The sequence below is a fragment of the Ursus arctos genome, unplaced genomic scaffold (assembly GCF_023065955.2).
Source record: "Ursus arctos isolate Adak ecotype North America unplaced genomic scaffold, UrsArc2.0 scaffold_12, whole genome shotgun sequence".
Classification (NCBI taxonomy): Eukaryota; Metazoa; Chordata; class Mammalia; order Carnivora; family Ursidae; genus Ursus; species Ursus arctos.
The window spans coordinates 56,316,568-56,337,704 of record NW_026622786.1 but is presented as its reverse complement, the minus strand read 5'-3'; the positions used below and the strand labels follow the sequence as shown (position 1 = coordinate 56,337,704).

The 21,137-nt window shown below is 44.7% G+C and overlaps 2 long non-coding RNA genes across 3 annotated transcripts; one reads left to right on the top strand and one right to left on the bottom strand.

Annotated features, from left to right (window-relative positions):
- Window positions 1-10,723: 10,723 nt before the first annotated feature.
- LOC113254602 (uncharacterized) lies at window positions 10,724-16,970 on the bottom strand. Of its 2 annotated transcripts, XR_008958824.1 has the most exons (4): window positions 16,677-16,970; window positions 14,613-14,823; window positions 12,591-12,728; window positions 10,724-11,457 (listed from the first exon to the last, which is right to left on the bottom strand). It is a non-coding gene; the product is annotated as an uncharacterized LOC113254602 (long non-coding RNA). The 2 variants fall into 2 exon arrangements; XR_003315894.4 differs by having other exon boundaries at window positions 10,724-12,728.
- Window positions 12,637-19,582, top strand: LOC130543454 (uncharacterized). The gene is made up of 2 exons (XR_008958825.1): window positions 12,637-13,905; window positions 16,694-19,582. It is a non-coding gene; the product is annotated as an uncharacterized LOC130543454 (long non-coding RNA).
- The last annotated feature ends 1,555 nt before the right edge of the window (window positions 19,583-21,137 follow it).

Below are 21,137 nucleotides of genomic sequence, written 5' to 3'. Positions count from 1 at the left end.
ACATTCCTACTGGCAAAAATTTAGAAAATAGAAACATAAAAAGGAAGCAAATAAAAATCACTTATAAGTTTACCATTCTGAAATATATTTCCTTCTTATTTTCTTCCTATGCATATATATATTTTTAACAAAAATAAGATCACACTATGCTTATTTTGTAATAGAAATTATTCATTTAATGTCACAACATCTTGATAGTTTTATGGTATTCTAGTGTGTATACATACCATAATTCATTTGAATAATTTTCTAAAAGCGTATATCAAAATTTTTCTAATTATTCATCATTATAAAACCACAGTCACAAATCTTATTTTGTCAGATATTTGAACAGTTCATGATTATTTCCATAGGATAAATTCCTACAAGTGGAGTTACTGTTCAAAAGACAGAAAACATTATATATATTGCCAAGTTTTCCTCCAGAAGAGCATTATCAATGTACACTTCTACAAACAGTGTTTGAGAGCGATATTGTTCGACTCCTAAAATCAGATTAGAATTCTGAGAAATTAATTCCTTACCAACATAGGTGAGATTTGTCATTTTAAAGCAATTTTAAAGGATTCTAAATGTTCTCTGTCCTGCCTTTTGCTATCATTGTGACTTCGATTTCTTCTTTGGTATGTAAAATAAGCCACCAGCTTAGGGATTGGAGGGATTTAGGGGCTTAGCATTGGAGACCAACCATTTTCAGGGGGGTGGGAGGGCTGTATAAAAGCTGGTTTACTGAGGATCACCAGGGATGACGACTAACTTCCAGCCCACCAGTGGCCAAAGTAGGGCTCCTCCTTCTGGTGGGTACTCACATACTCTATTAAAAAGCAGACAAAGTAAATGAGTAAAATCTTACTTTTGGTACCTCAGAAATTAATATAATACATAAGCAACACTCTAAAATAGATCAACTTTGGTTTGAACTCTCCTTACTAGCAGAGTGAAGTCCAAGCTCCCTAACAGAGCCTTCTGAGATTTGACCTGTGCCCACTTCTCCTGCTTAGACTTTCTCCTCCACCTCACACACTAACAGACAGTAATAGGGACCGCCTTTCAGTTACCAGATAGACCCATGTTTTCTCTCTTCTTGCCCCTATACCATGGATATAGTGTCCTTTGCATGGAATGCCCTCCTACTATTCACTATCAACTCAACTTATCCTTCAAAATTCAGCTCAGGAGTCAGTCATCTCCAGCAGAAAATTTCCTATGCCTCCTGCAGCCTGGTATAGGAGTCACTCCCGTCTTCTAGTACTCCCTATAGTTCCTCTCTACCACCCTACGTGGCACTCCTCTGCTTACTTGTCAGTGTCACCCACTACATTAAAAACTCACGATGTCAGGGACTCTGTCTTATTTCACCTAATAATACCCTGAGCACTGCACCTGGGAAAATGCTCATTAAATTATTTTCTTCACCCATAGACATTCTTCCATTCGTTCCCCCAAGTCCAGGACTTTCATTTTCTTTATTAAACAAAATCAAGGGCACCTGGGTGGCTCAGTTCGGTTAAGCATCTGACTTCGGCTCAGGTCATGATCTCAGGGTCCTGGGATTGAGCCCCATGTCCAGCTCCCCACTAAGCAGGGAGACCACTTGTCCCTCTCCCTCTGCCTCTCCCTCTTCTCATGCTCTCTCTCTCTCTCCCTCTCTCTCTCAAATAAATAAATATACTCTAAAAAAATCGATCTAAAAATCTTGTTCTGATTAAGGTAATAGTGGGATATAGTTGCACAACATTCTGAAATGATAAAATTGGGAGGGATGTAAGTAAACACAAGCTAAGTCCTTTATTTTTATAACAAAAGAACTGAATTTCAGGGAGCTGAAGTGACTTGTTCAAGGTCATACTGCAACTTCATGGCCAAACTAGAATGAAAATACCAGTCTTCTCATTTCTAGACCAATATGCTTCCCACTAAATTAAGGCTCTTAGGAGCAGTAGCCCAGAGGAGATAGTTTTTAACTCACAGAAAGGAATCTCTACTGATGGGATGCTCAAATGCTATGGCCCCCATACTAGGCAAAGAGCCGGCATCTCGTGCTGTGCTACATGTGTCTACCCAAACTAAGGAAAGGGAAACTGTGATATTAACATGGAGAAAAAAGATTATGTTTCATTGTATATTCTGTAAAGAGGATTTTGTTCATTATTGTACATCCTTATTAACGTGTGGAAACTTAGTCTTTTTGAAGATGGAGAAATAGAAACACTAAGCTACACATGCTTTTTAAATTAGGTTGTTGATGTGATCAAAACTAAGTTTCAAAAATGAGTTACTTTTCTTGGCTTATGTACTGTTGAAGAACTGCCCTATGGAAAAGAGCAGATAATCTGTTTCTGAAATGTATCATGACATAAGCCAGTAAGTTCAAATCAACAAAGCTATCTACCAGCTGACTATCTTCTATAACTCAAATTATGCTATTTTAGCACTTTTCTAAATATTATTAGAAAATAAACTAGCAAGAAATATTGTATTACTGGGGCACCTGGGTGGCTCAGTTGGTTAAGCATCTGCCTTTGGCTCAGTTCATGATGCTAGGGTCCTGGGATCGAGCCCCACGTAGTAGGGCTCCCTGCTCAGTGGGGACCCTGCTTCTCCCTCTCCCTCTCCCTCTGCTGCTCCCCTCGCTTGTGTCCTCTCTCTCCCTCTCTCTCTCTCTGTCAAATAAATAAATAAATAAAATCTTTAGGGGAAAAAAAAGAAAAAGAAATATTATATTACTGAGGTCCCAGCTTGGCCCAGGGGACAGTATAGTGGTAAATAGCATGGGCTCTGGAGCCAGACTGCCTTAAATTTGGATCGGTGGCTTCCAGCTACCTTTGAGCAAATTGCTTAACATCTCTGTGCCTGGATTTTTTCATCTGGACAATGGAGACGTCAATACATGTTTCAGTTGGCTGTGTTAAGGATTAAATGAGATAATACTTTGTAAAGTGCTTAGAACAACGCAAGACAGGTGGTATGGCTTAGAGTTAGTTATTATAGTAGGGGCTCCATAAATAAATGTAAGTTAAAAGTAATCAACCCACCCAGCTGGGAGCGGAGGTTAACTACCCATGCCCCAAAACGCAAAGCTCCTGTTATTGAAATAATTTTGAAAAATAGAATATATCCCCCATTGACTCCCTATGATAATATGCCACATGAGGTCCCCAAAAGAAAACTTGATGAAATACAGACATTAAATGTTATCACATAACTATCCATAAATTCTGGATTTCCACAAAGCAGTTCTTTCGCATCATAATTAAGGGTTTGAAAGTCAAATGATTTAAGTGCTAGTTTTAATTACCGCTTGGTGAACTTTAGTGTGTTAGAATTGTCACAACTTTCCTTAAGGATTACTCTGAAGCCAGGCAATACAGTGGGAAATTATTAACTCCTACTTTGGTACAGCAATTATCTGCATTACAAGGTTTATGCAATTAGCTGTTTAAGATGTCATTATATTTTGCCATCTGGTACACAGGAGTTTATGCATATGAACAGGCACGTGTTGAAGTGATTTTCACTATATGACTTGTTCTCAACCCAAGTCATCTCTCTAATGAGGGGAAGTTACCGTGCGCCGCACATTAGTGGCAGGTGCACACTATCAAGCTTCATTTTCATTGAAGACCTTCATTTTTCCATTTTAAAGTATTCTGCACAAGTGCTGGAAAATTAATTAGTCGTTTGCAATTGAACAACGCCTGCAGACATGTTCCTTCGCAGTTAGAGGGGGGCACGGCTTCAGTTGGGGGGCCACTCCTCCTCACACGGATGGTTACAGGGAACCCTCATTCGGTGAAAAGAGCCAGGGCGTGGACCGCTGCAGTGGCCCGCCTCTGGCGAAGAGGGAAAGGGGGCCTCGCTGCAGGGCCTTCTGAAGCATGCGGGGTTAGCACCCCCCAACACACACACACACAGGGGGAGCGCGACGGCAAAGTGGGCGCCGCGGCGTGTCCCGAGATCTCAGCTCTACCCCCGGGGAAACGGCGCGTCCCGGCGCGGCCTGCTGCCGCCGCTATCCCGGAGCGCCGGTCCCCGCCCGAAGCGCATTAAAACGGCGCCCTCTGGTGTCCGCTAGCAGCCTCTGGGTAAAAAGAGACGCGTTTAGGGGCTGGATAAACTTTTCACCCCATTCACACGCTGAAAGCCCAACTCGAAAAAGTGTCTTGCGATTCTGCGGACGTCCTGCGCGCGGACCCCGCAGCTGAACGAAGCTGGGGGTGGATAGGAATCAGTCCCCTCCCCGGGGCACCGGGGCAGCGTCCCGGGACGCGCGGAGAACCCGAGGCGAGCGCGCCGCCCAGGCCGGGGTGCTGAGCTCCTCCCGGCGGTGCCCGCTGCCGGACCAGCGTGGAGGGCGAGAGGGACCCGGGTGTCCGGAGGCAGGAAAGAGAAACCCCACAGCGGGACCGCAGCGGATGCGGGCGGCCCGACTCTTTCCCGCACCTGCCCCTCGGCCGGCGGCGGGGGAGCTCCGGCACGTAGAGGGCCTGCAAGAGAGGTAGAGGCGTGCAGGCGGCTCTCAGCCTCTCCCTGCCCGGCGCCTGCGGTCGAGGCTTTGCTGGCTGGTTCAGCGGGGAATCGCCCCCTGCCGAGCCCGGCGCGGACCCCGCGGGGGCACCCAAGCCGAGACGGCCCGCGCTGCCCCTGAAATGCCGTACCGACGAATGAGCTAGGCCCGCTGCTTCCTTTGGGGGAGTTGGAAGTCGCCAGTCGCGTGTAATGTGGCTCTCGAGTTCCCTGAGAAATGTTCTCCCCCAACCCTACCCCACGTTGTTCCCCCCATCCTGCCCCCCACCATTGCTACCATCTCCTGCCCCCCCCCCCACACACACACACAAACACCCCCACAGCGCGCATGTGTTTCCTCTTTCCCAGTCGGTGTACCAGTAAGAGAGCCTAGGTTCAGCTCCAGCCGTTGTGGAGGGAAAGAACCTTCTGACCACGGGAAAGTGTGGGTTTGTTAGAGCTGAGGCAAGAAGGTAGCCTCCTTAAGCCTTTGGTTCGGGGACTCTGACTGCTGAGGTAACCTTCGCCTTTTATATTTGGGGCCTGAGGGTGACAGCCAGGGGACTGAGGGAGCAGAATCTGGCAGAACCTGGTCTTTTTGTCATAGTTCTGCACCCGCCTTTGTTGTGGGGGATGGGAGGGAGAAAAGAAGTGAGGGCAGGTTGGATGCCTTATAAGCAACCAACAGATATTTCCAGAGAGACAACAATGTGCAGAGCACTGAACCCGGCACCAGCAGTTACTGAGAATGAAAATAGGAATGTAAAAGCTGAGGAGAGAGAGCAGATTTCAAAAAAGGGGTAAATTCTTTTGATTAAATATTCAAATGGTGTAGCCAGGCTGGGTGTAGAAAGAAAGAGCAAGTAAAACTCGCCTTGCCTATTGGTGTCTTAGAATTTCTGTACCTGGGTGTCCCTGCAAGTGAATTGTAGATTAGAGGTTGTTCTGTGTAGGCTCAGGACAGGAAACGGATGCTTAATAAAGTTTGAGATGATGGTGCCAAGAAAAAGAGCCAATCATTCTTGTTGGAAGAGAAAGTTGGACAAGTAAATGGAGGCCACATTGAGAAGGCTGAGGGGCTGGAAACTGAGTGAATAAAGTAGGAAAACATGTGCTTTCAAGCCAGACTGTACTAGGTCTAAATCTCATCTGTCCTTCTTACCATTTGTAATTATGAGTCTCTGTTCCCTTCTGTGAAATGGGATAATGGTGTTGCAATGGTTTGTGAAGACTGGGTCAAATAAGACAATGTCCTTGGCCTAAATACATTCGGTGTGAATATAACCCCTTCTCTTTCAAATATTTCAGAATTGCTCCCATGACCTCTAGGCTTCTTCAGGGCATCTTCAAAGGTTCTTCAAATATACACGTGGCTGTGCTCCTCTTGTTGAAATTCAGACCTGTTGCCTCCAGACACTCAGGAGTCCATGCTGTGCTACTGTCTTTTGTAGCATCTAAATTCTTTGAAAATATTGCTTTTTACTCCAGGCTTCTGTTGACTTTCTGAGCAACTCTCGCATCAGATTGGGCCATCTAATGCCAATAATGTGTAACATCGGCTTATTAGACTCTCACCAGTGGCTTTGGCAGAAAACTCAATCCCCCACGATCAGGAGCAGCAGTCAGCTTCTCAAACAAATCCCTACACCTGTCTGTTGTAAAAAGCCATTCAGTTTTATTAAGTATATGCTTTCCCAGAGCTGAGCCTACATAGAACCACCTCTGACCTGCAACTGACTTGGGCAGATACCCATATTCACAAGTCCTAAGACTGGGACAGGGGAAGTCAATACGAATGAGTTTCAAAGTGGCCGATAGATTGAATCTGCCCTTTTATTACTAAAAAGAGCGCTGGATTGCTCACTGTTGGGAGAAGGATACCAAAAAGAAGTAGCTAAGATTTCCAGATATACACCCATACACACACTTGGGCTGACCAATATCTGTTTCTGTGACATAGCAGCACAGCTCCACCTCAGAGAATAAAATGGATGTCTCAAGTACAATGAAGTCTCTTATAAATGTGTGTAGGTGTGATTGTGCAAAATGAGGCCATAAGCCATAGTTCTCACCTTTCCTAAAGTCTTTTCTCAATTCATTCATTTCTATAACTATACCTACAGATGATGAAATGAGTAACATTAAAATTCTAGGATGGGGGCACCAGGATGGCTCAGTTGGTTAAGCGTGGACTCTTGATTTCGGCTCAGGGTGGTGAGATTGAGCCCCATTGCTGGCTCCGTGCCCAGCAGGGAGTCTGCTTGTGATTCTCTCTCTCCCTTTCCCTCTCTCCTTCCCCCTGGGCTCCCCCTGGTGCCCACTTTCTCTCTCTCTCTCTCTCCTTCTCTCTCAAATAAATAAATCTTTTTAAAAATTCTAGGATGAAGATAGTAATTTCAGAAGGAAATAATTCAGCTCAACATTTGAGCTAGTGTATATGTTCTTTGAACTTTAAACCCATCACTTTATTATAACAGCACGAAGGCATGGCTCTAGGGAGTGGAAGAGAGAAGTTTCTACCCTAAAGCTTAAAATATAAACTCTGTTATATCTCTGTTAGCACCTAGAACACTATGGAGCATGTAAAATACATTCCGCAAAAATGTATTGGTTTCAACAGGTTTTTCTTCTTATCTAATTACCAACTGGTCCCCAGAAGCTGACAATCCAAAGCCATCTGACCTTAAATTTGGTAACTTTACGCTGTTAGTTACACAGTGGGGTTTTCCTGCTTAAGAATCTCCTGTGGCATCTGTTTCAAAATGAAAATCTATTATATTATTAGAAACAATGTATAGAAGCTGAAGGTGAAACGCAGTTAAAGTCTGAGGTCATGATAATGCATTGGCAAGCAGAGGCATCATGACTGGGCCCAAAAGGAAAAAGAAGAAAGTGGAATGCACACATTTACATCCAATGCCCCAAGCCAAAGCATTTTATCATTTAATTCTCAGGCCTTTTGTATGTTTAGTTATTTTCAGGCATAAAAGGGAGTTGTTCTGGGGAGGAATGATGGTTTGCTTTGGTACTTAGGTAGGGAAGAAGAAAGGGGACTAATGAGTAATTGCTACACATGGAAAAACAAAAGCAATTGAAAGGAGTATAATTTTCCTCCCTAAACAGTCCAGCCCTTTCATCATAAAATGTTGCTATTACATGGACACAAACCAGCAAAAATATATAATGTACAAAAGTACTTACTGTAAATAATTTTTATAACCAAATCAACAAAACACTATCTCCCAAGGTCAAATGCCAGGATTTGCCAACAGCCATTTATACTAAACTTCTCAGCGTAATGGTATTTGTCATAATGAGATTTGGTTGATTCAGTCATATTTATTTATTTAATGTTATTCATATTTGTAAAACTATAAATCAGCTCCTTCTTTGGCTTCTCCCATCACATCTCTGCCCTCTTCTCCCACCATCAAAGTTTCCTTAGGAAACATTGTCATACTCTACCATTACTAAGGCTATAAATACCATCATTTACCAAACCTCCAGTGCAACAAAAACACCAAGGTGTTCATTTCTCCTGCCTGACCTTCCCAAATAACTTTTTAAAGTGCCCTAAAGCTAGTTGGGACCATCCTAAGTCATGGTACAACAGAAGGCATCTAGAAGTGTAGTCAGAAGAGCTGGGCTCTCCATGACCTGGCTTCACCCCTTCTCTCTGAAGTCCCTGAATCAATGTTTCCTCTTCTGTGATGAGAGAACTTGAAGTCTTACTTCATAGAGGTGTTGTAAGAATCACATGAAATCTCATATGTAAAATTATTTAGTATAGTAACCAGGCACATAGGAGCTACTGAATAAATTGACATTAAAGGTAGATTCTGAAATGTCCAAAATAGGATTTTTTTTTTAAATGATCTCTATGCCCAACATGGGGTTTGAACTCATGACCCGTCACATGCTCTACTGACTGAACCATCCAGGTGTCCCTGGAATAGGAAATTTTTTTTAGTAGAAAAAAATAAAATGAACCAACTATGCCTTGTATCCTCATGTCTTTATTTTCTCATCTTTAAAATGGGGATAATGGGGCTCCTGGGTGGCTCAGTTCGTTAAGCCTCTGCCTTCAGCTCAGGTCATGATCCCAGAGTCCTGGGATCCAGTCAGGCATCAGGCTCCCTGCTCAGCAGGTAGTCTGCTTCTCCTTCTGCCCCTCCCCTCCACCCCCACCTTCGTGCTTTCTCTCTCTCTCTCTCAAAAATAAATAAATAAAACAAAATGGGGATAATGTGTAATATATAAGGCGGTAAAAAATTTTTAATTAAATGAGGTACTAGCAAATGGTAACAGTAAGTGATCCACAAATAGGTTATTATTTGTCTGTGAGAAGGGGATTAGCTAGAGAGTAGTTAGTAAAACCTTCACTAACCCATCCTTCTATCCTAATCAGACACTCAAGCTTCTTTGGCTCTCTTTATCTTCTTCTAAGGCCCTAATCTTTGAGGAACAGAAAGCAGCTAGCCAAAGTCTTGTAAGTTAGATTTCTTAGGATAAAAAACCATTTTTATATTAGAAATAGATGAAAGCTCCCTATAAGGTACCTATAGTATCTCAACTACGTTATCTCATTAAATTCTCACAAGGACCCCATCAGAAAGATACATCCCCCACCCCCTTCTGAAAGTAGAGCATGTCTATGAAAACTTTTGTAAGCCAAAATGGTGTCAAGCAAAGAGTCAATTATCATTATGTTCTTGGGGAAAATTTTAGCACTCCCAAACCTGAAAACAAGCTCTCCTAGACTTTTCTGATACCTTACCACACATCTTGCTATGGGATGTACCAAATAAAAATAAAGCACATATGCTCACAGACGGTTCAAATTCTAGGGACAGGAGCTTGGCCAGGCTACTCTGGCTGCTGGGGGGGGGGGGGGGCTCCATCTCTATAATGACCAGGGGAAACACAAACAATGATGGCTATTTTTCTTTTCCTAAAAGCAAGAGTCCTCTTCCATTTCTTTCTGTTTTCGAAAACAGGTACCAAGCTAGGTCTTTCATAAAAGTGAAGTGGCTGACTCAAACTTCCGAAGAGCGGGGGGGGGGGGGGGTACCTGTACCACTATTTCCCGTTTAAAGGATGAGGACACTGAGACTCAGAAAGATTAAGTAGCTTGTCCAAGGCCACACAGCTATTCTTCAAAGAAACATGCTGCACTCCGTGAGATTAGCTTGGAGGAGATACTTCTTTGGTACTGGAGTAAATCCTGTATTTACTACCCCAAATCCTTACTCCCCAAAAGTTCATTCTCAGTGCCCTCCGGACGCTTGCTGTTGCCAACTGACCCATAACTCTGACTCCGGAGCTGAGAGATGGCTCTGGATTAAACAGGCCCTGCGTGGAGGGGCCCCAGCACTTGGCAGGCGGCTCCCTTCTCCCTTCTGCTACCTGGAGCTCGCCTGTAGGTGGCGCCCTGATTCGCTCAGGGGAACTTGGAGAACGAGGACACGGGTCACCAGCTGCCTCCCCTAAAGGCCAATTAAAATAGTCCCTTGGCTAGAGCTCTGCAAAGGAACCTTGGCAATGTGGCCGTGCCCCCCTGCCCGGTCCCTCCTCCCCACCTCTCCGCCCTCCCCCACTCGGGGCTGGCGCGCCGGGCGAGCAGTTAGCCTGCGCGTCCTCCGAGGTAGGGCTCAGGCGCCGGATCTCCAAGCGCTCTAGGCCGAGCCAGCGGCCCCTGGTTGGTGCTTGGATTCCGGGGGCTTTGGGCCTGCCCCCTCCGCTCCCTTCCCGCACCCCCTTAGGCCGGCAGCTGGAGCGGGGGTGGAGGGATGGGGGAGAGTGTGACCCCGTGAGTGCTGGGCGGGGCGGGGCAGCTTTAAAAACTTCTGAAAGGCCTCGTTCAAAGCCTCAAAGAACAGAACTTGGGCCGGAAGGCTGTTACCACGGAGGGGCCTAAAAGGGGGCGGGGGTGCACCTGCAGGGCCAAGAGCGCCCCTGCCTGGGAAGGGGGGTCCGGTTACCCGCGAGCCGTAAAGCCCCCGCCCCACGCTCGCCGCCTGGCCTCGGCCTCCTCCTCCCCAAAGCTCTCGCCCCCTGGGGGGGGGGGGGCCCGGGGGCCCCTCCCGGGATCCTTCGCTTTCATCTTCCCTACGGGAAGGCGGGGCGGCGGGGTGGGGGGGCTTCTTTGGCCCGCATACTCCGCAGGGTCTTCCTTCCCTCCAACCCCTCCCTAGGAAACCGAGATTTCGCAGCAAAATTGAATTCCCGGATTTTAATTCCAATCCAGCCGGGTGGGAGAAGGCTGAGCAAGTGGGCAACGCGAGGGAGGGAACGTTCCCATTTTACACCCCCCCCCCAATAAAAATCACTGGGGAGGGTGAGAAGGAAGGGAGAGCAGGAGGAGTGGCCCGCGCTGCGGGGCGGGGAGGGGGTGGCAAGGGTCGTGTGACAGCGGCGGGTCGGACAGTGGCCCCAGCGGAGTCGGGAGTCGCTGCTGTCGCTTTGCGCCCTGGTTGTGCCATCTGGGGACAGATGAGGAGGGGCCGCCGGAGCGCTGCTGGCCAGGGCCTCTCTACCGCAGACAGGGAGCGGACGCCGTCCCTCGCGGGGCCAAGAGAGACGGACTAAGGGGATTTTCATTAGTACCGCATTATGGGGATCATCATCCTCCGAAGCCCTTCCTATAGAGGCTCTTGAATGAATTAGGTAAATGATTTGCTCCATTTGTGGTTTCTGAAGAAGACATTTTCTCAGAACTTTTGAAACTGATCGCTTTAGGGCCTGAGTCCCGCTAGGAGGGTTTCCACTACCTGCAGACTCATTTGGAGAGAACTGCCGAGGGGGTTAGTGAGGACGCAGGGGAGAGGTAGAAGGTGCAATCGCACGAAGCTGCACGATTTAGTTAAGTTAGAGGAATAGCTACTGAAATAGAGTAGCCAAAATATAATCTTCATCAAGTGTAGTATTTTGCTTGGAGTCCTCTTCCTTGATCTGAGAAAATAAAATACAGGAGAATTGGGTAGTGGTGGTGTTTTTTCCAATTAGCGTTTATTACACTTTCTCAAAGAACTTGAAAGAATTAGTTTGGTGAATTTTAAGAACAATAGTGGCTGTTGTTACAGGAAGCAGAGATGTAGCTAACAGAAGGGTAGAGTCCCAAAGAGTTTGGTTGCAACATTAACTCTCAAATTTAGTGTCTACTTTATTTAAAAAAAAAATAGGATGATGTTTTTATTAACTCACTTCAGGAGGTAGAGAACACTGAGAAGGTAAGAGACCGAAGGAAAAACAGAACAATGGAAACAAAAAGAGAGAGGTGAGATTAACTGTACCAGTCTGGTGTTCAATGAGTCCCCAGTCGGAGTCCTAAATGCACCGCACATTTCTGGTAGTGTTAACTTTATCGGGAATATTGGTGGGCCTGGTCCCTAAGCGCTTCCTAAGAAAGGACAGACTTAAACAAAAATGTTTTCCCTTTTGTGAAGGTCTAGCACTTTGCTTCATTTGGTAGCCCTAACAGGAAAAGGGGTCCTCCCGTTCTCAGTAAGCTGCTTTAAAATCTGCAGGTGTGCGCAACATCCCCAATGCCCAGCATCCCCAGCCCTGGAAGTGGGACCTGCTAGTCGAGGGAAACAGAAGACCCTTCTGCAGTATGTCTTGAGTACCCTGCCCTGGCATGTTAGCAGGCAAGGACTGGCATGTTGAAACTCTCCTCCTGGTGTTAGCAAAGCTAAGAGATCTGGTTTCCTACAAACTTGGCCACTTCGCCCCCAGCACTCTCCGGTATACAGGATGAAAGCAACATTTTTATCCCTTAAGGCTAAAATGTAGCCTTTAAAACACTCCCAATACAGGGTTGAAAGCATGTCAAGGGCTCAAAGGCAAGCTTGTGTTGCACACGGCAAGTGCAACTTTATCATGGTAAACAGCAAGAAACTTTGCAAAAGTTAGAATGGCCATCCAAAGAGATAGTTTGAAAAGGTGCTACAAAATAGCCTGGTGACCCCCAAGAGGACCAGAAATACTGGGGGGATGAATGTGTGTTCCCAAAGGCGCAGTAGTTGAGTCTTGATGCACTGTTTTTAGATGTTTTAAAGTTTATGGAAAGCAGTCCTTATCCTTACCCTCATGAAGCTGGAAGGCTATACTTTCCCAGCAAAGGACTCCGTGATTTTTCCCCCCAGAGTTATGGGGTCCAAGACTTTTATAAGCTCCGAGAAATCACAAAACTAACACACCGCAATTCTTCTCTTGAGTTCATTCTACAAAACACAAAAAAAACTTCAGCTCAGAATAATAAAGGTGGGGACTTCTCTTAGACCCTCCAACAAAAGTTTCTGAGATGAGAGCTGTGTTAGGCTCATTCCTTAGCAGTGGGGTGAGGGTTCAGACAAAAAAACTGGCACAAACACACAACTTCACCTGTACTTGCGCCCACATTCCCACCCTGCGTCCCCAGGCTGCCAGCTAAAGAATGAGAACGGATGCACGTCAAGTGTGTGAGGAGCGAGGCTTTTCCCACACGCACAAAACAGGGTCCAGACGCTCACCCACAAAACACAAAAGGGGAGAGCTAACTTTGGCTGTTGAGGGGAAAGGCTACCGGAAAAGAAAGTCTGGGGACTTCCAGAAAGCAGTGAAAAGAGCCTTGGAGGTCTACAACCTGTCCGTTCCAGAGGCAGTCACTACATTCCACCAGCCCTGCAGCCCCACAGTGATCGGGGCTGTGGTTCAAAAGTTGGAAACTGCGGTTTTTAATTGGGGCTGGGTCCTGCCTTTCCCCCCTTCCTCTTCGGCGGCTCCTCTCTGTAAGCGGATTTGCTTTTCCATGCATCGCTGGCAAGTCGCTTTTAGGAAACCTTGCCTCTGCAAAACCTTTTAAACGTGGTAATATATTGCAGTCTTATTAAGTCCCCTCCAGAAGTGTGTGAAAGGGGCTCTGTTTTCCTGCAAGATTCAGGAACTGGACTATCTGACCAAGGGCTCAGACCAGCCCAAGGAAGGTTTGGATTGACTCCACTTTACACTCACGCGAAAGCAGCAGTTTTTGTTTTTGGTTTTGTTGTTTGATCTGGCTTAGTTTTTTAACTCCTAGGAGATTTTAAAATCACACAATACTCCCCCTGAAAGGAAAACAAAAACAAAAACAAAAACAAAATTGAACTTGTTCCCTTCATTACAAGACACCCTAGACGTCCCTTTGAGAAAAGGGGGTGCTGAGTTCGTGGAACCACGAATGAATGTGGAGAACTAGGCCGTCAGGGCCAAGTTCCCAGAGCAAGAAGACACTGAGGGGAGGGGACAAAAGTTTCTCACAGGTCGCCTCAAGGGAAGGGGACCAGTGCAGAGAGCCCCTTCTAAAGTTCAGTGGCGCTGGGCATCTGATCTTCCAGGACAACTCGCCCGGGAGCCCCGCGGGTTTCAGCTTGCACCACGAAAGTAAGGGTCGCTTCTGCCGCGTCGCCCCCTCCTTCCCCTAGGGATGCGCCAGGCGGGCTGCGGAGATGGGGTGCGCCGCGGGGTCAACTCCCGGGCCAGAGGGCGGCGCCCGGCCGCTGCGCACCGCGGCCTCCTCGGGCTGCCTCCCGGTCATGACCTTGCCGGGCAGTTGCTCGCCTCCCGCTTGGTCCCTCCACCTGCCCTCGCCCCAATCCCCTCTCCAGGCCTGGGGTGGGGGATCCCCGTCGTCCTGGTTGGTGGTGATGGAGGGTACATTTTAATTTATTTACTCTCAATTTCCCCAGCACCTCTAAAACTGGCAAAGTCCGCAGGGCACTAGGGACTGACTGTGATCAGTCAAGTCGTCCCCTGGACGCCGGAGGTCTCGGAAAGCTCTGCGAGGCCAGGCGCCCAGGGCTTCTGGATGCTAAGTTGCTGCGGGTGGGGAGGAGAGAAATCCGCCAGATTTCTTACCTTTGGCTCCCAAAATTTTTGAAAGTATAGGCATCTTACAGAGACTCTGTAGAAGAAGGGATGTGCGCTTGTGATACCGACGGAGGGGGGGTGGGAGTCTTCACCTGCCAAAGTCTTATGCCGCCCCCACAAAGAGAAGGAAGAAGGCAAGCAGGTGGAGTAGAAGGCAGCGCACCCTCTTTTATTAATGTATTTATTTAGGATATTGTATTAATCAAATTGACCAAGTGTACCTCGAGCACTCATGCTAGCGCTTGGAAGAATCAACTTTTCTCTCGCCGCTCTTAGTAAGACGCGTTCTGTCCCAAGTTGAACTTAACCCCGGCGCCTGCAGCCCTCTAAACTGGGTAAATCGGCCGCCACTCCCGGAGTCCCAGGCCCGGCAGCCTGGTCTCTTCGCTGGCCCCTGGCAGAACAGTTAGTGCACCTGGGCTTCAGGTGCCTCTGGAGGAAAGAAGTGGGACGTTACTTTCCAACAAGCAGGGAACTAAGCCTGCCAGCCCCTATCTTGTTCTGGAAAAACACCTAACCTCCACTTCCTCTATAAAGCTTAACTGCAGCTCGCCTCCAATCCAAAATTGCAAACACTGAGTAGAATTGCTCCCTTAAGCATTCCATGCCTATGACCCTTCCTAAAGCCTCGTTCAAGTCTGCACTCTGGGGGTCATTAAGAGAGGAGAGAAATTCAGGATGTCGCTTTTCCCCTTTAAACTAATAATGACACAAAGGGAGCACGCCAGAGATTTGGGGTTGTTTGGATTTCATAACTCAGTGACAGAGGCTAGGCCTAAGGTAACAAGTTGTGTACGAACGAGTATCACAACAAAAACAGTCAGGAACTGATGCCTTGGAAACTTCTCTCCAAAGGGGAAGGGAAAAAAACAAAACAAAACAAAAACAAAACAAACTTGGCTTTCTCCCACCAGGATAGTCAAAACACACATCAGTAAGTATGTACTCAACATACAGAGCCAATATTACATATTTGCACTGATCTGGTCAAGTGGAGAATTCTCCGGTTTCACAACTACTGTATGTATGGGAATGGAGTTTTGGTAGGGAATGTTCTGGCCTATTCTTAATAATAATAAAGACTGCTGATCTCCTTGCTTTAAGCTGACATAAAAGCCAGATAAAATAAAGTGCTTAGAGGCCTTAGCTGAAATCCAGGAGCAGCTCAAAGATTCCTCTATTATATCTGACCTTGCTTTCCCTGTGTTTACATTGGAGTAATAATAACCTCTAACATTTATTGAGCTGTTTGTTACATGTGCCATGCTCTGTTCCAAGCACTTTAATATGATAACTCATTTAATCCTGGCAACAGCCCTATGAATTAGTTGCCGGTATAATCCCCATTTTATAAATGTGGGAAACTGAGGCACAACTAAAGCAAATAATTTGTCTATGATTATTCAGCTAGTGCATGTCAAAACGAGCTAGTGGTTTGGCTCTAGCACCCACACTTTTGACCACTCACTACACAGATGTGGGGGTGTCAAACAGTGGCCCCTGCCTGTCCCTGCTTGGAATTGTTTTCTGAAAAAGTAGATAGGGAGTAATTAATCCTATTAATTCAGTCAATCTAGACAGCCAATCTGGCACAGAAGAACTCTTACCCCCTGAAAAGTCATGTTCTCTGAATTATCCAAGTGATTTAATACATTTCATACACAGACTACAAATAAACAAGAATATTGAAAATTGTTCCAATCTTAAAATCCTTTTGGCTGATCCTTTCCTCCCCCCCCCCAAAAATATAATTACAGGATTACATTGTCATTCTCAAAGAGCATTCATTATATGCTATATATACTTCAGAGCTGGGACAATAGCAGCGCTTAATATAGACACAATCTTTATTGTTAAGGACTCAGGCATACTAGACTCATCACTTTCACCACCACCAATTTTAACAGATGCCACCTGAAGAATGTGACCTCTTTTTCTCTGTACATTAGTAGTCCCCCACCCCATCACCATTCCTTCCTAGATAGAATCCTGGAGTGGGGGGGGGCAGAAAACACAAAACACGAAACTTAGAAAGCATATGATTTACCGCCTGGGCGATTTTACAGGAGAGAAAAGGAGGCCATAGGAAAAGAGACTTGTCCAACCTCACACACTATTCTGTCTGGGACCCAGGACTCCTAGCTCCCAGCTCTCCTCTTCTCCCAAACCAAACTGACCCCTAGAGCTCATTAAGGTATTTGATCAAGAGCACGCTTTGTTTAAAAAAAAAAAAGTTTTAACAACCCTTTTTTGACCCAAGATATATAAAGAAGGGGCTGTCTTACGCCTTTCTTCCTTTCAGATGTGTTCCTGGAATGTCTTCACCAGATGTTTACCCAAGAAATTACAGTCGCTGAATCTTCAACATGTGCGTGCATTTTAAAAGCAGCATTTTAGATCTGAACCCAGTTAATGATTTTCTTTTCTTTCTTTTATAAAAAAGGGAATTTTAGTTTTGCTTGCAAGTGCTCCGAGTCTTTACAGAGTCTGCGTTAACGTCACTCACTTTCACTCTGGGACGTGCTAGTCTCACAGTCTAGTTTTGTTCAGACTTTATTTTGCTCCAAGCTGCATTACAAGCCACTTGTCCACGCTGCAAAAGGTGGGGGTAGGGGGTTGGGGTGACGGGCCCTTTTGCTCTTCCCCCCGCCCCACCGCTCGTATATGTGAAGCAATCTGGAATCATTCCACTTGGCTCCGCGCGCGCGCGCTCACACACGCGCGCACACACGTGTACCATGCATGTGTGGGGCCTATGGATCTGTGTATACGCGCGTTTGTGATTTAAAGTGACAGGACCAAGAGCGGGACTGGAGCAGTGAATTATTTTGCGTGATAAATCAACTTGATTGTCTCCACACTGTACTTCCATTATTCACCCGAGTGCTCGGTGGTTACGGCGGACGTGCACTGCGGCAAAAATGTCCTCGGAGCCGCTAATTTTGTGGCCACTGCGGCGGCTGCGGCGGCGGCGCGGGGGCGCGAGCACGGATTGATTTTTCAAGATCACGTCTCCTTCAGTGCAACTCGCCAAATCGAATCGAGTTGACTGCAGAAGCCTCACTGGATGCATGTGGATTGGGTTTTGTACCTGAGTTTTTTTAAATACTTTTTTTCTTTGGAGGGAGGAGCCGAGCTGTTGGGGCAGGAAGGGAGCTATACCTATTCTATTTTCCTTTTACGCTCTTAAAAAAAAAAAAAATGAAAATGGCTACCACGGCTTCCTCAGCCCTGGGGAGGCCAGACGTTTGCAGTTAGGGAGATGATGCTTTAAATTGTCTTTTCCCCCTCTATCCCTCCCTCCCTCGCCCCCATCCTCCTCCTGTCAGCTCTGCGACAGCAAGGGAGAAAAATGGTCACAGGCTCTTGTGCGGGTCATTTGTCCTCACTCTCGCTGTTTTCTTGGACAACTAGTTACCTTTTTTTTTTTTTTCTTTTTACAACCTGATCCTTTTTATCTGGATTCAAATTAAAAAAAAAATGTATCCAGAAGATGTTTGATTTGTCTTCTGCTTAGACACCAAGCGATGCAGCGGCTGAACAGCAGCTTGGGGTTGGAGTGGGAACAATCTCGTTATCAGATCTGTAGAGATCACCTGCGGCAGACACAACCCAGTGGTTACAGACACGTTTTTTTTGTTTTTTTTTTTTTTTGAGGTATACAGCTAATTACCAAATTGATTACCAGATGTGTACTGATGCCTGCGAGTTTTACAAAAGCAGACCCAGAATTTCACTTACTCGTATTTATTATTGTATTGCTCTTCTCTATAGCCTCCGAATGTATGGATCATACCAGACTGATAATTTATATTGAAAATAGGGGATTCCAAAGACTTAGGAGACAGTTTGGTGTCTCACTTGGTTTGCAGGATAAAATCGGAGTGTTTGTGGAAGGGGTGGGAAACCTTTTCCATGTGTAAAGGTGGCACTGGACACATTTATCCTGGATTTTTACTTCTTCTGAAGCTGCCTACAAAGCTGTAGTGGAATTTGCCAAATTGGGAAGATAATTGCAATGTCCACGTGTGAGTAGTGACACAGTGTTGCATAATAATAATTTAAGCAACTGTGTTTTTGTTTATGGCGATGGAACTTTCCCAAAGTTTGTTTGTAACTTTAAAGGGTTTTAAGTGCAGAGCTGATTGTAAATGAGTAGCTGCCCTGAAGAAAGTGACCCCCCCCCCCCCCGTGGGGGTTCTGCACTTCCTATCTTTATCTGAAATCCCAACCTGTAGGTACCAGGGGTAGTGGAAAAGGACCCCATTTTCCTTGGAGACATTGAGAAGAAAGAGGCCAAGCCAATGACTTGACTTTACCTGATAGCGCCTGCCGGAAGTGTCCATATTAAAGAATACTCCTGTTCAAGGCAAATTAAAAAGCCAGATGCAGCAGTGCAGTGAAAATCCAGCTCAGTTCAATGTGAACATATGACAAAGTTGAAATACGGCTTTTTAAAGAGCGTGTCTCAAGTAGTAAAAATGCGTGCAAATGAATTCAAAAGCAACCACCCCATTTGCTCCAACGTTTAAAACATACTAACTTGGTCATGTGTTTGAGCTGCTGTTTCACAGCTCATGGTGTGTAGACAGTGTACAATTTCCACATTATAATGAGTTGGGAGATAGAGGGGTATTTTAATTCAGCCATTAGAGTAGAGACAAATGAAAGCATGTTAACATCTAGCTTCACAGAAAAGCGGCCTACCAACTCAGAGGAAACCCACACTTTCGCTGGCAGCAACACCTCCACTGTCTGTTTTCTTAAAGATCTAGATTCTAGGACCCCACAGCTGGGCGTACATCTGATTTATAGCTATACAAGTGATATACCAAAATGTATTAATTCACACGTGAACGTATTAAAACTAACAAGGACTGTTGGCCATTAGGCAGGGCTCTAAACTTGGAAATGCTTCCCTAAGGTCATCTGAATTAATACTTTTGTAATATTTTCTACATAACTATGATTTGCCATTCAGAGAGACCCTAGTCAGGCAGGAGAGTGAGCTTTTTAAAACTTTTGTGGTATCAAAGTTTTGTGGGGTTTTTTTTTTTAAAGGAGAAACATGACCAACTAAGCTTTCTTATTATAGGAAATGTTTAGTAAAACTGTTCATGTGTTGTTCCTTTAGAACTAAGTGAACAGGCATTTCATTTGATGACACTAATAAATATCTGAATACTGCAAACATTAGCCATGGTGTTTTCTTAACTGATCATGTCTTTATTTTTAAAGCAATATAACATCATAGTAGAACGCTTCAGATTTTTCTCATATTGGGATTATTCTATCAGTGAAGTGTTTTTTAATTTTCAGTTGAAGATTGTGATGTTAAACTTTCATATCATAAACTGTGAAAACGGAGAGCTACTTTTTTTTCTTTTTGGCACTTCAATGTTAATCCAATTCTTTCATCTGCAGTCCATGGAGGTCTCTTATTATTGTTCCTAGCATATGCTTTAAGACAAATAGTAAGTAATGTTACACATTTTTTAAAAAAAATTAAAGCAACAGACTTGAAGCAATTGGAACAATTGGAGTGATCAAGTAACAATGTCAAAACAATATACACACTTGTAAAACTATGGATTGGAGTCATTATTTACATTCAAATTTACAAAAGAAAAAGAAGAAAGAGGGATGAGTTTTTTTAATAAGCTCTTCAGTAGCTTTCCAAGTAGGAACATTTCACTTGGGAAATATGGATTCCTATATCATTGTTATCTACTGAGAAAAATTCTCGCCTGGTCATACTACCAAAAAAATTTTTTCTTTAAAAAAAAGCATTTTATATAGCACCTAATATTGATATTGAGATGAGTCTTTCAATTTTCTGTAGCATAAAATTCAATTGTCTTCTCAAATTTTGACTTTGAGAAACAAAATCAAACACTAATGGCTATATTTTTAAACACACTTTGAAGCAAGTATCATACATAGTATATTTTCAAAATTAACTCAAATATTATAGTGTCACATAAGGATATAAGATTTCCTGCATCTGATGTTCAAATAGAGACTTTCAAAAGATAGTTCCACTAATATAAGGCATTGGAATTGGAAGGAGAGCAGCGAAGTAGGATGTGCCTTAATATTTGGTATTACATAATATATCATATGTTTTTACTGACCTGGAGAAGGCTTTTCTGCTCTGGCCTCTGACATATAAGGTAACCCAGCCTTTCCTAGAGTCACTTGCCTCTTTGAAGACCAGATTACCACTTACTCTTCCTGCAACCCCAGAAGTTGATAACAGTGCCTGGCTCTGGTGGCATTCAGTAAATGTGTTCCAGACTTGAATTTATTTGATAGTTCAATTTTTTCTTAATTTTTAATAGTAAGTGTAAATTTTGGAAGTGAATAGGACTAGTAGAAATACTTTGGCAGAGGACCAGTTGGAAAAATTTTGTTTCTATCTGCTATCTCATGACAAATTAAAATATGCTTGATTTATTGTCTACTTTATAGCTCTTAGGAGGACTAGCAAACTCATAGGAATAATGTTAAAACCAGAAACACCATTCTTTGGCTTCTTTCTTGAAAAAGCACTTAGTTTTTCCATATACCAAAAACATACCAAGCACCTCCCAAACTTTAATTTTTTCAGCTCTCAGCCTGGCCCTGCTTGTAACAAACTAGCCATTTCAAGCATCCTCAACAAACTAAACCACTCTTTATAATTGGTTCTCCTTGCTCTCATTTTGGTTTTCTCTCCTTAGTAAACACAAAGTAAAAACTACACC